This window comes from Saccoglossus kowalevskii, chromosome 11 (assembly GCF_978046115.1).
Source record: "Saccoglossus kowalevskii chromosome 11, keSacKowa6.1, whole genome shotgun sequence".
NCBI classification, from domain to species: domain Eukaryota; kingdom Metazoa; phylum Hemichordata; class Enteropneusta; family Harrimaniidae; genus Saccoglossus; species Saccoglossus kowalevskii.
Window position 1 is genome coordinate 26,009,433 of NC_140651.1, and position 15,110 is coordinate 26,024,542.

The 15,110-nt window shown below is 34.8% G+C and overlaps 1 long non-coding RNA gene across 1 annotated transcript; it reads left to right on the forward strand.

Moving 5' to 3' along the window:
- The first annotated feature begins 208 nt into the window (after positions 1–208).
- On the forward strand, positions 209–14,411 carry LOC144364532 (uncharacterized). The gene is made up of 3 exons (XR_013422860.2): positions 209–325; positions 13,742–13,899; positions 14,123–14,411. It is a non-coding gene; the product is annotated as an uncharacterized LOC144364532 (long non-coding RNA).
- The last annotated feature ends 699 nt before the right edge of the window (positions 14,412–15,110 follow it).

Here is a 15,110-nt window from a genome sequence, read left to right on the forward strand (position 1 = left end):
ATTAATTCGTATAAATTACTTGTTTACAGTAACCGTAAAGAGGTAAATATATACGTCATTATTAGTAATCTATTTACAAATGCCTGTTTGATTGGCATCTTATTGTCGTGCTTGCTCTGTTTATCACAATGAAACTTGCAAGCAGATGACGTTTGAAGACGATAACCCGACCTTTGACACACTCAGATGCTTTTGTGATGATAATATACGGAACACTGCGATCGATATCAGATTGGTACTACGAGTGAGCGTGGGTTGACATCGTACTTCTTGACTCGCTGCTGCCTGGGATACATCATTTGCAGTTTATATCCAGTATTCCAAGGTAAGCGTTTAGATCGTGTTCTATTCGACATTATGCGATCACAGAAAAAAAGAATATTTTCAGTGGATGGTATTTACATCTGTTTTTTCGTTTTCTCTAAACCAATCCGCGGATACGAATCCTTCATTTCTTTTTGGAGACAACTGATTCTCACTACTTCAGTCTTGCAAAGGCTTATTTGTCGTCACATGCAAATACGGCAGGGGCAAACACTCCACACGGCGTCGTCGAACGTTTGTTTAGTCGCATAGCTATCGTAACGCAACATGGATTTAGGAAATTTCAATGTCTTGTGAGATAGTTACAATATCGAACCTTTTCAATCTGAAAGGATAATAATAGTCTTTTTTATATAAGGCCATACATTGATACAACTACTAGTAATTAATTAATTATTACGTATCAATTAAACAATCAGTTGACGACAAAAATACAATAGTTGAAATTAGATAATAATCCCTTTGCTTTCACTTCTCATTCAATCAAAGCAATGGATTGAAAATGCATTTAGAATATATCTCTCTATATACATGATGTGGCTTTAGGCTAAAACCACTTATTCGCTATTTTGCCTGAATGACAATGTTCACCAAGTCATTTCTGAGGGGAAATTGTGAAGAAAATTTATAACGCGGCGTTCGTAACACAATTACATATATTCCGCAGCGATACACCGCACCGTAATTGCAAATCAATATTTTTCCACGGCGGTGTTATTTGCAAATATATCTGACTATATGCGTGTATTGTCATTATATGGGCTACTAATGCAACTGTCCAATTTCCGCATGAAAAAACAGAGGCTATCAGTAATTTACAATTCTTTACAAATACCCCGTTAGAGGCATAAACAGTGTTATAGTAATTACACCGGCAATACAATTGCTAATCGGGTACATACAGCCACCCTTTGACGTGTATTCCGATGTAACATGTTTCCAGGAGAAGAGACAATTCATGCTCACTAAAACATGATTTTAGACAGTATTCAATTAGGGCATCCAATTAGGTAAACATATTATCACCATTTGTGTATATGAATTTACATGCCAGTGTTAACATTACTATCCCCCAAAGTGCTCCCTGCTACTTATTTTACAATGCAGGTTCCCTGGTGTGGAAGGAAACGGCTAAGGCGAGTCATCTCGCAGGGGAATGTCATTCATTTGAATGATGACATTTGACAAATCCTAACCTTTATCAATCTTTCCTGAGGTGACTTTTCCACTGGAAATATAGTATATAGTTTTATTCAATCCCAAAATTCAATCTTCGCAGTTGAATAAGATTGACCAGTTCAAAATATCTCACAAACCTAGTAAATACCAGATTTCTTAGACTCAGTATACAATGGAGTCGTAACTATATCCCTCGATGGGTAGATTGAAAGCCATATTCTGTTATGTATTAGTATGGTTATTCTACATTATTAATATCGATTTTGTTCACCAAATTATTTTCAGCAGAATGCCGCGGAGAAAACACAATTGACTGTGGCTGGTTTTGAATATGTTAGGGCTGTCTATATGCGATGAATGCACTGCGAATGTGTCAAAACAAACAACATACAACAGATACCATTTTCAGACTCGATGGAATTCCTTTTCGAAAATTCGTCTAACGAAAAGGATTAATAACGTTGTGTAACTAACTCATGCATATGCATAATATGCATATTGTTAGAATGCTATCAAAGCCACCGGGTATTGTGCGGTATAGTCAGACTTTGAATCTAACGAATTACGGTTGCGGACAATAGCAACGAATTCACTTTTATTTACTACATTCCCCTGTGTTATTCTATTTTTTTCATGACATGCAGTAAGCTTACGGCAAATATGATATTTTTTCTCATTAATTTTTCTGAGTTTAAAAACGATAAACTCTCAAGAAACGTAGAGGTTTGGGGTTACTGCTAATTACTTCCCGTCAACGATTGACAGTTTCTTTTCAATATACAGGTGAATGGAAAAGGTATCCAAACAATTTCCATATTTAATTGTCACAGTTTTGAGTGTATGTTAATGGCAATATATTGCATATTTTTTCGATATAAAGTATTGCAAATGCACGTCAGTTTTCTTTGAATTTATTAATGCCCCGAATTAGTAAATTAAAAACAAATTAGGTATATCTGATCCCTAATCCGTATTCATATTCTGGAAATCAATTGACATTTCGAAGAGCACAAACACAATCGGTTATTAGGCAATGTTTGCAACACACTATACAACTGTCCAAGTTAAATTCAGTGAGGATGCTATAATTATATGTTCATGAACCTGTATACCAAACTAATTAGGTATTCTACTATACATCAGGCAATTGATCGTAAATAAGGAAATTAATTATTGGCACATGTCAAAAAGACTTTGAACATGGAAGACGTTAAGCCAGGCATACTATTCGGAACATAAGCTTGTGATTTTTCTGGCTAGGATCGAAACGTTGTTTATATATATGAAACCCATGCTGAATCAACATCTGGCATACTGTTATCTTCAGTTATTTGATGCTTTGACATACCAGTAGATCACATCTTATTCAATCACAGACGTTAGATTGTGTATACTTTACTGTACTGTGTGTTTGTGTTTGTCGATACTGGGTTTTCTCTGTGTGTATCCCGAGCAAGGGCCGTAAACATGAATTTGAATCTTACAGATGACAAAATAAATGTATGTAATTTCTACAGTCCTGCTGTGTTTAGATTTAAATTTGTAAAAACACAATAAATCCTGAAATATATATATATATCATTATATTACTGTTACAATACGTTTTTAAAATACATGAGGTCGTCTACTGGTAAATACATCACGAAGTCACGTACAATGATACTTCATTGAATATTAGTTTTCAAAGCCATAAATAACAATTGTATGGACATTTCATTTAATGAGGATGTCACTTAACATAATTAACGTCCAGGAAATCGCTCTTGTGAATACATTTTAATTCAGTGGCTATGAGTCCCAGTCAGATGTTAAATTAAATTAACTGAGCTATATGAATACATAACTTCGTACCATAAACATGTCCTGAGCGGTGGGCAATTTAACAATTGATAAATTGGAAATACCATATCCAAACGCATTTCACGACTGACAAATATCCACAAGAACAAAACAACTGACAAGTACACTACATAATGTAGTCAAATCACTAAGACCATGATATATTGACCACATGGTTAAGTTAGCAATTAGTATTACATTAGTCCCAGAGCCTTGATTTATTTGTGCTTATTATGTTGATTCTTTCCAGTGCCTTCATCAGATTGGCAATTCAAGGCTTACTATTGTTTGCGTTTACAAGTGAAATATTCGAAATCAGATCGTTAATCTCTGTCTGAATATTTATCGAATACATCCGCTCATCAACTCGTTGCAGCCTAATATAGGCAGGTGTATGATTGTATTCTGATATACATCATTTTAGGCCTCGTTCTGATTTTAGTCTTTATACTTAATCTCGGTAGATAAATTTGACTGAAATTTAACGTTCGTATATATAAAAAAAATAGATTCATGTATTATCCCTTGCTAGTTCATTCGTTTCATAAGCTGTCAATTCCATAAATTCATATGAACAATATAACAAAAGTTACAAATGTATTGTTATATTGTTAAGATTATATATGATTATATTGTTAGGAAATAAATTAATGTATATGATTCAGTTCAACTTAAAATGATCGGCAAATTTGATATAAACTGTGTTCAGACAAGCACCTTGTCCGTGCCGAAACAACGCGTCAACGATTCGAAAATTACAATTTCCGAGAATCACGCCCTCACATTTTTGCCTGGACTGTGGTCGTATGTTTACGACGTGGCTGGTGGAAATCATGTCTACCAATTCCATACAAATGTAGCTGCTACAGTATTATTACTATCCATACATTTTGTAATTAATTTCAAGATTTTGACGCTGATACACAGTGGAAACAGCATGGAGTTATAAACACAGTGAGCCATTGAATACATGAGATATGTGGGTTGTCGAGTTACAAGCTGCATAAATTGAGGCATTGGAGTACAGGTTTATCTAAAACGAATGAGAATCAACCGGAAGCGGGAATCATTTATAGCTAACTCTAATTTGAACAATACAATGTTAAGTCGCCAAATCCTAAGCTATATTTTCGTATTGCTGGATGGAATACTAGTGAAAAGAGCAATATAACCGTGAATGTATCTCTTGAGAGCCGTATAAAATGAATTATAACATGCGCTAAAATTAGTTTTTTTAACAGCCATGACTTAATTAATTTAATTAATTAAGCATAGTTATTCTACTCTCATAACCATGGCAGAAACCACAAAACCGTAATTCGTTACCTTTTATTAAAGCTTTTATTCACTACAAAACAGGGATCACACAAAGTACTTCAATTTGTGAAATATACAATCTCTAAGAAGACATATTGTTATATATTTATACAAAGATGATTGACACCAACAATTGTTGACATAGTCGGTCAAATATAATATGCCATCGACTTTTTCTCTTACATTTAACGGATTTTTGTGTTTGTCAGGACCAGCAATACACACACGAGTGGTTTTATTATGAACGTAATTGTGTTATACGCAAGGTATGCCATCCACGCAATTGTAAGAACTTAACTACTTAGATAATTTTGTTATAGAAGATCACATTTCTGAGAAGATTTTCATTTTGGACATAGCTGCTACTATGCCATGATGAAAAAGACTAAAAGAATCTCACACAACAAGGACCTGAAATGATATTTATCACACAGGTTGGTTATGTTATGTCTAGTTGCATTGAATATGAAACAAACAAATCCCAAAAGAGTTTGAGAAATCTTATCCCAGGTCTTTGGTACGTGGGATTCTTTTTCATATATCGCCACAAAAACTTGTTTATAGTATATGCAAACCGGCTCAAATTCGTGAATATATTATTTTGCTGCGCTACACGTACTCCTTATCAGCCGCTGAGTGTACGTGCGTCAATCATATGGAAACCATATAACAATATATATATATTTTATATATTTTAACAATACATATAAACTGGTATGAACAAAAGCAAAATCACTGTAGCAAAATTAAAGCTGAAGACGCCACACGCATACACACGCACATCTTCTGCTGGCAAGTCAATTATTTAAAAAAAATGTATATACGATGTATAACTTCTGCAGTTTGTCGACATTGTCCTAAGGCATTCCCAGCGGTGAGGGTTTCGCTATTTCTGAATTACTGTTGCGTTTACTGCACCTGCTCACTTTGAAATTCTGGCTCGTATGTCATGCATCGTGCCATAGGCCGATCAAACCATTATCAGCCAATCGGAGGACGTTTTTCAAAACCACTATATGTACGCGCATGAAAGATTGGAATATTTGTATTCTTACATTTCCGGTGGCCAGGGATGTGAAGAATAATGTTTCCGTCTGAAATTCAATTGAATTATTCCACTAATGGAAAGTGTTTTCGCAGACAGAATAACCACACATCTGATGCACAGAAACACGCTATTTCTTTTTATTTTAGTCTACTTTCTGACGCCGGATTCGTAGAAATAATTCAACACATATTTTGAAGAATTAAAGTTGTCGATTCTAGTAAAACTCACATAATTATTTTCTTATATTAGTAGTACATGTTGTTATTTCGGTGTAAATGTACCAGTCAATGACATCGAAAGACATATAGGCTTAAAAATATCTCGGATTAACGCAAGCTACAAAATCCGGTTCATGGAGCAGTCATTCCATCTATGGAGTTGATAACCGACTCTCGTTGAAGCAATTAGACAGGCTCAAAACAGGAAAAGTAGTTAGACCATCTGACATTTCATTCACACACTGACCGTTATTAAGGCTTTAATAACTTGTTACAAGGACAGAATTGTAGCTAACGATGGGGAATTTGTTCCCCGGCATAAATAAATTAGTAAATACCTTTGCGTAAGTATGTGATCCTCTTATCGCATAATGAACTTTCCTCCTATCTCATCTCTCTTATCCTCTTATCGCAAAAAGAACTTTCTACGAAGTAATGACACGTGGTCTAATTGCCGACCGAAGTCTTGGTTTTGTGATACGATTAAATTGTGCATAAACTAATATGATTCGAGTAAATGTCAAAGCGTGGTTTCTTAGAAGTTCGATAGACATGATTGACATAATGTTTGTTTTTATAATGTATACTAAAAATGTGTTTAGGTGACTATTTGGAGTTTATTTTTTCTTTCATATATATATATATATATATATTGAATGCTCGACAGCTATATTAGATCGGAAGAATGCAGTCACTTTACGTTACGCACATTACAAAAAATCAGTGTAGCAAAGCACCAATCAAATTATTGGATCGCGTCCTACAGAGTTGAAAGAAAAGAAAAGTAATAGAGGTACAAGTCGCATATTTTAAAGCGAATGGATGAAATAATTGTGACAAATGTGTTCATTGCTCTAATTAATCACGTAGTAATGCTCGCTCTTTAGATTTTCGCCGGTTAGTGCTTACGTCATCGCAATTCGTCTAGCTTCGTTGCCAAATGACAATAATAGGGTTCTCGCAGGTATTACAGCATGTATGATATCCCGGTAAGCCACCGCTCGTGACGATCGTTCTTATCGTGTGTTTATTTTTACCCTGCTCCATACTTTTGTGTCACAGTCTGTAGGCTTAAATATTTCCCCGATAGTTGCCCAGTTTGATGCCATCATTAGCGATAAGTTTTAGAAAAAAATATCTCGACAGGAGAGTATCCGGGGTAAAAAATACCAAAGCTTCCATATTCCATAGAAACAGAAGAATCGATTGAGAAAAACAATATTGCGTGCAACCCACAAAACGTATATAAACGGTACCTGACAAGTATTCTAAAAGAATCATTCAACAAATAGCACTATATGTGTGGTGTTTATGTATATAACACATGTAGCCAATGCACTGAACGACAAACTAAGATTTCTGGCCAATCTATTCCGGGTACTGTCAGTCAGCTGTCGGGTATATAAAAGTCTATTTTCAATCTATTATTTACTTTTTATAAGTTTTCTAATAACCGTGACATGTCTATGCATTAAGGCGTTTGTAAGACTATAGGTTCACACACTCTACATTCCTAAACGGACTATTGATGTAAGCAAAATTGTGATCTTTTGGGAAAAGGTTGGTTATAAATGCGGTTATCTCGTCATTAGTTGAACGATATTTCCTCAGATCTCAAATTTATGACGAAGCGTCGCCATAAACCACACAGTATGTTGTGTTTCACTGCAATCACGCAGCCGACGGGAAAATCGGTCGTGAGCTTTCATATCCCAGTCTCTTGATTAATTGCTAAGCTAAAGCAAAGGCAGTTGAAAAAAAAATGGTTTAAAATGATTATTTCGTGTTTACTTATTAATATATGCAAAATAAATACGAAACAATACAAATACATGTTTTTATCTGGCTCAAATATTTAATAATTTGTTGAGTATTGTAGAGGAATTTAGTTAAATCGCAGTATATGTTAAAATAGTAAGAATATTTTGTTATTTGTTGCATGGAAATACCAATGTTACACACAGATTTTACAACGATGAGTCAGCATTGTTTGTCTTACGAGTGTATTATGCCATGCGTAAATTACAATGATGTGTGACTGATCCGCGCACATTATTACATAATTTTTTTCAGATCTATCTAAATTAGTATTTCTTGGTGAATCTTGGTTTTTTCCTTAAAAAATATTTATAGCAACCTCTGTTTTCTTCCTTTTTTCTATTGGGAGATAACAACAAAATTCATTTTCATTGCATTAAAAGCCATCAACTATATAGAGACAGATCAAATGTTACGCCAGATTACCAGCACTCAACGCGACTTAAATGATTATAAGAGTAATCGCGCGTATCTATTTTCTCAAACATCATTTTCGATGTAGCTTAAAGGTTACATAACAGACAACATCATAATGCATTTCTTCTGTTCAGGCACTCTATGATTTAAATTATTGGATACAATGATGACGAGTGTTGAGTATCGCACACTATATACTGTGATGCGAGACTACGTTGAAAGTCGTACATTGTTTATATATTTCCAATGGCCGTTATTAACACACAGAGCGAACATCAACCTAAAATGCGACTAAATATAACTGGTAATTCACTTTTAGTTCACATGAGTCATTTATGCACTGGACGATCGACAAAGGTAGTTTTGTTTCATTTTCAATAAAAAACGACATTGAATTGCATTTCACTCTATAATTCCGTTATTGTGCCTGACATTCGCATTCTACACGAGCGTTTTTTTAAAATTACTCCCACTGGGAGCATAATGAGTAATGTAGTAATAATTATTTGCTAATAACAAGGCATTAATTACGTGAAAAAAAATTATACTCTCATATGAATCATGTAATGCATACAAATGAAGGCAAATAGGCATATTACCCTTGGCATTAACGAGTGTGCTCTAAGCACGATAATTGAATTCATTGCAATAAGAAAAACAAACTATCAGAGACAGTATGAATGTAAATGTTGTATTCACCGGTGGCTATAATAACATGGTAAAGTAATATTGGAAAATGCCGATTCAAGTTGACCTTTGACACGTATATATTATTTATTTTCACATTTATAGAGATGAACGCATATAGTTCACAGAATCTCCGTCATTTTATGCTAAACATAACCACTAAACCGGCCACCTGTAATGTGGTAGTCTAACCTTGAACTCAAATTTGAATTTGAACGAATCCAGAAGAATGGTTTAAATTCACACTTATACATTCGTGATAACAGGTATATCGATAGACACATATTCACCGTGTATTTATTTATATTATTATACATCTGTCATCGTAGCGTCATAAGTTACAGCGTGCCGTAATGTTGCGGTATTTTACAGGGCATTTTCATCCTATCATTTTAGGAAATGCAAATTCCAAATATGGAACGATTACGCGCGTAAGCGTCCTCTAATAATGAAAACAGACATGGCCGCCATCGGAGTTTGGTCGTATGAAGGGGGTATTAGTGTAGATGCAATTATTTTTGCATGCCACCGAAACCTGTGAAGTTCCATGGTGTATGATAAATAAGAGGCACGAGTACTATAACACTATCACATTTAAAGTTTCCGATCACGCTTTAATCAAATAATTTCATCTAAATAAATTAGAAAGTATTTGTCAGTTCTTGCCTGCAGGTATTATTTTTCTCCCGAGAAATGTTTATAAATAATCGATTCGTGAACGAGTAATTCAATATCCACTCTATCTTCAGTTATAATTGCTAGTATGAACATCTAACTATCGCAGCAATGTATTTAATGCATTTATTTTGTATGTGCACATTTAATCACTCGCTCAATCTAATGCATATGGTTCCAATACTTTTGTAAATTTGTCAGTTTCTACATCGCAATGGGCAATTAATGTCTAAATACGTTTTTAAGATATTTGTTAAACCTAATGTATTTATCTCAACATTTCCTCTATTCCTTTGTGTCACGAACGAGAAGAACGTTAACTGTATCTCACCTGATTTTACTGCGTATTGAGTGTCGGCCAATCAGTAGTCAGGCTTGTATAAGCCAATCAGGTGACATGTTACAGTACGTGCACAACATGATATCTTCACATTGTCCAATCAATTCGCCTCATTAAGTTCTATGCATACAATTACTGAAGGTGATAAGCTTTGTTGGGGTGATTTTGAGATAAGATTTTTCGGCAAATTATGTAATATCAAAAAATAAAAATTGTCATTTTCGGTTTTCAAGTAACTTATAGAGGGTATTACGCAAATAACAAAACACATTGCATGGCATATATGAGTGATCTCGGTATATGGAACTACCAAGTTCAGTAGTAAATACGGGTCGATTTCACTTATTTTTCTTGAAATAACACAGTTATTATATATGTTTTATTCGATATGTTTATGCCATTGGGTGCCGGTGATTTTGGTTCATATTTATCGTTTACTTTTTCGCGAATTAAACTTGAAGCGTATCGCGAATGACATAAAACACGCGCGTCTCTGTGAATATATTCTTAGAACACCACATGACTGACAACAGTCAATGTGATTCTAATGAATAGCAATGCAATTACTTTACCATTCGCTGTTTAGATATACAAGCGATTAATTGTCGGCTGGATGAATGTGTATACAACGTTTTAGGCCTGACCTTGCAAATTTGGCATTTTTCCGCCTTAGACGTGTACTGTTAGATCAGAAGCCGCGCAAATACGACCGTACAAAGTATAATAGTCTGGTCTGAGATGTATAGGCACTATGAAATGGTAAATGTTTAACTCCCTAGCACACTTCTATCGATAACAATCACACCCGGTAGGGACACGTTCTTCTACCCCGGGGTCGATAGAAGTGATTTCTCATTTGGTGCACATGTTATCAGATGACGTACGTAACAATTATCAGACTAGTAGTCAGACACAAATACAATATTAAAGAAAATTTCAATGATGGCGATATCTGTAACATTTTTGTTTCGCGTATACGTGGAAGGCATTAACATTTATCAGAAAGTTACGTTTTCTAGAAAGTGTATGGTATATATTAGGTGGGTAGATATCATTTTCCTGGGGCAAACGTCGCAGCTAAAATAAAGTATAATGTGTGGGTTTTCTGTCTATATTTTTGTCTTCGGCATATGCTCCATTTAAAACAAAAATCATGGTCAATTCCGACACATTATGTAAATTTTATGCAAATTCAATCTAGGAGACTATCGTCAGTATTACTGTACTGCTTATTTACGATTCATCATTTATTGTTGTAAGGTAACTAATGGCGTTCTCATTCAAATGAGGCGGCCAAAGCACGCCTCCATGCCATGATACATAACTCCTTGTTTATTAGAAATGAACACGATGCTAAGTTTTAATTAATTATTCAAAGCATATAAGCCCTCATCTGGCGACATAGATTTTGTCCTGAGTGCAACAGAGTGCTTGCCCACGCAATACACAAAATAATGTGACCTAAAAAGTTAAATAAAGTGATTCATTGTTGAATGTGATTTGAGTGTATTACTCAAATTCGTCTAGAAATATATTTTTCGAGGAAATCACGTGTTGAATCTTACATTATGTTCTATTTGAGTGAGTCCCTTGACGATTGCTGCTCTTAAGAAATTGTTTTAGGTTTATTACTTTTCAAAGCTGCTTGGTAAAACTTTCTTTACAAAATTCTGACGCTATTATGGAATAAAAACATGCGAAAATATAAAAAAAAAGGACAGATCATTCACATTTAATTTGCTCAACAAACAGAATTTACATGTAACATTCGCCCTAATAGAATTAGTTCATGAAGTGAATATACGAGATAGCTGGAAACGTTAATGTCTAAATTAAGCTTTTGACAAATGCTCATGGGAATAACTATAGGTTCAGGGCTAATTTTTCTGATTCACGAAGCGTGAAAACCACGTTGTACATTAAACAATTGTCGCCCATGCTATTACGTCCTAATAGGGACATGCATCCGCAATTACACAATAATGGAAATATTTAAAAGACATGTCATATGATTTTAATAGGTCAGATAGCTATGTGAAGATAAAATGCGAACACGTTATCTATAAAGTTGGAATTGCTTCTATTTCTATTCGGTTACTAATAATTTATGCTTCTGTAAGTCTGTCCGTCCGTGCGTCCTTGCGTACGAGCGTTCGAAGCTTTTTCTTGGTGAAATATGGCTAACTAGCGGCCATTTTAATCCTGATAATTGCTAATTCTGATACTAAACCGTGTCCGGGACCACTTTCCGGAGATGACAGGGCGATTCATTCAAACGTTGTATCCTGATTATGCATATTGGGTTTCTGTGTACGTGTAATCCATTTTTAGATTCGAACAAAAAATAGGTGACTAGCGGCCATTCCGTGAATATGTGTTTGTGCGAGACAACCTTATCCTGGCCGCGTGTATTATTCGCACTGGTTATAAAATAAAAGATATTCTACAGTTGAGACAGACATCACGATATTCGAATTTATGAACAACGCAGAGCGCTTTGCTTTGCTATTCGCATAATTAGGTCAGTTAACACTCAGATACGAGATTTAGATTCCTAGATGCAAATGAGTCAATGAATGTGTTTACGAAACCAAAACAATGAAAATTCACATGTACTTAGTATTATATTATTATTTAAAAAAATAACCAATGTACACCTCCATTCTGTAATGCGATTCTTCGAGACTTGAGAGCATATCGAAAACCTCGCGTTTTAAGCCCAGGCTGGGCATGTAATTACATAAAGTAAAGTGGTAAAATACAAGATAAGTAGTTGAGTTATTGTTACTATTGCTGTCTCGTAACGTCGCCTTATCTGCCGTAAATACTGCCGTGGGTTGGCTTGTTCTACAAATCAATAACTAGTAATGTTTTTACAACGAATAAAGAGGACTTAATGATGAGATGCACCTTCTCGAAAGTATGTTAAATTCTACCATCAGTCGAATTAACTAAACAGAAGTATTTTTCCAATTATCGTAATGATTCTTATTATTTCTGAGTAGCCATATATTATGTTAATATAGCTGTAGCTAACATAGTATTATTATATACATATCACTCAAGCAAAATGCATGTAATCATGCAATTTTAAATTAGATATAGGGATATATTCACAATAAATGTACAGTTTTAAAAAATCAAAGTTATCTTAATCAAAGGACGCTTAAAATCCGAGCTTGCATCGCTCATTCTTGTGCTTCAAAGGATATGTTCGGGTAGCAACACGATTTTGTATTCAGTTGTCTAGAAAATGAAAGTTTGGTAAAAGGATGCTTATGAAATGACATATATTGTAAAAGTAGTAGATTTGTTACAGACTAGATATATCAATACCTGGCACCCAAGGGAATGATGTGAGCTTTAGTCACCGCACCGTACATAATTAAATTACTATGATATATCATATTGCAGTGTAGTTAGTGGTATTACAAGCTTAGCTATATCAAGTATCATATGAGGTTATTACGCGGATACTGCAAAGTATGCACGAATACAGAACGGCGACCGATGCGCAACGGAGGTCGATGCTACCGCGTACTGTCTGAGTGCATACTTTGCAGTATCCTAGTAAAAACTTTATTATTATTATACATCTTTTCTTCCCAGCGATACATATCATGGAAATGCCCAAATCCAAAACGTTTAGAACAGATTTAGCGAACTTCTATGTGTGGAGTTCAATCAAACTCTGGGGGCAGCCATATTTTGTTTTGTTTTAATATTAGAGGACGCTTACGCGCGTAATCATTCCATACTTGGAATTCGCGTTTTGTTTACATTGTTCCTTTCTTCTCCCATGCTTACATATGTTCTGTATAACCACTTAGAAACATTGTTATTTGTTCACTGAACATTCTTTGTTTATTTGTTTGTCAGAATAACTGTTATTTAGTATGGAAAAGAACGCAGTCATTTGTTTTGTATGCGGCTTCGTCTTCCTGGTTCTCCTGCAGATGACGTCACATGGAAATGCTGCATTAGCGGCGGATATTATGGACTTAGGAGATGAACTCGACAGCTATGACAAACGTGGTGTAAGTAGACGTTACGCATAATCGGTTTCAGTACGCATATTATCATAATTTTAAAATGTACCGTTATTTAGTGTAATGTATATAATGTTTTAATAATATTGAATATAATAATATTAATATCTCTGCAAACAAAGATAAAAAAATGCGCTAAATTAAGAATATTGTTTAATGCCACCCCCTACTTACCCGACGATTACTTAATTCAAGTTCTCATTTTTATTAGTGTGTACCAGCCTACTTCAGGTGTGACCCAAAAGCAGGCGCTAAGCAGTGCTGCAATTCAGGCATGGACTGCAGAGAATTAATCGGTGGACCGTGTAAAGTTTCAAAGCGAGGTACAAGTCGTTGTATTTGCCGGAATAGTCCACGATGGTAGGCCTGCACGGAAGAGTTGTTTATTGTATGTTTGTACATACAACTATTCGAAGAAGACACTAGTCTACAGTGTTCATATTGAATCATTAATACCGATTTATATTAACTAGTAAACGTGTAAAACCTCTGTATTTTCTGTTTTAGTATATTTGCAAATGTTTATACTTTTTCTTCAAATGTATAACGTTTTTATAACACTACAGATATGTAAATGACAAGCATTGCTTGAACCAAAGGCTATTTCCACTGCACAACATCCCAACTACACTGAAATAGATTATTTGAATGTATCGAAACATTTGTTTTGTTTTAAGCTATCGTTTTAGAATTACAATAAATATAGTTTTCTTCTTACAAGGAAATTGTAACTGAATAATAGTATTTCTTATTTTGGAAAGATAAGTTCATAAGATACACTGCACAATGTAGTGGGTGAGATGTTGAATTGTTCGAGTTACGGACATCGAGTTACGAAAACATCGAGTTACAAAATGACCACGCCCATATTTCAGAAACGGCGCCCAAATTGTAACTCGATGTTGGATTAATAGTTAGCAGAACTTCGAGTTACGGGCAACATATATTTTTGTTTTTGTTGAACGTCCACATTTAGTACTCGAACTTTATTTAACAGTTAACCGAACTTCGAGTTACAAAGCAATTTTTGTTTCAATAACAGCTAAACAAAATTTGATTTCGCGTGACCATTAATCGACACTCACTGTTCGCCCGATTGAGTTGTATTTGTATCACCTCTGTACTGCGAAAGGTAGTCAGTCACCTCGGCAACGTACTTGCATGTAACACAATTAGCTCAGTGTTTTTGAAATATGGCG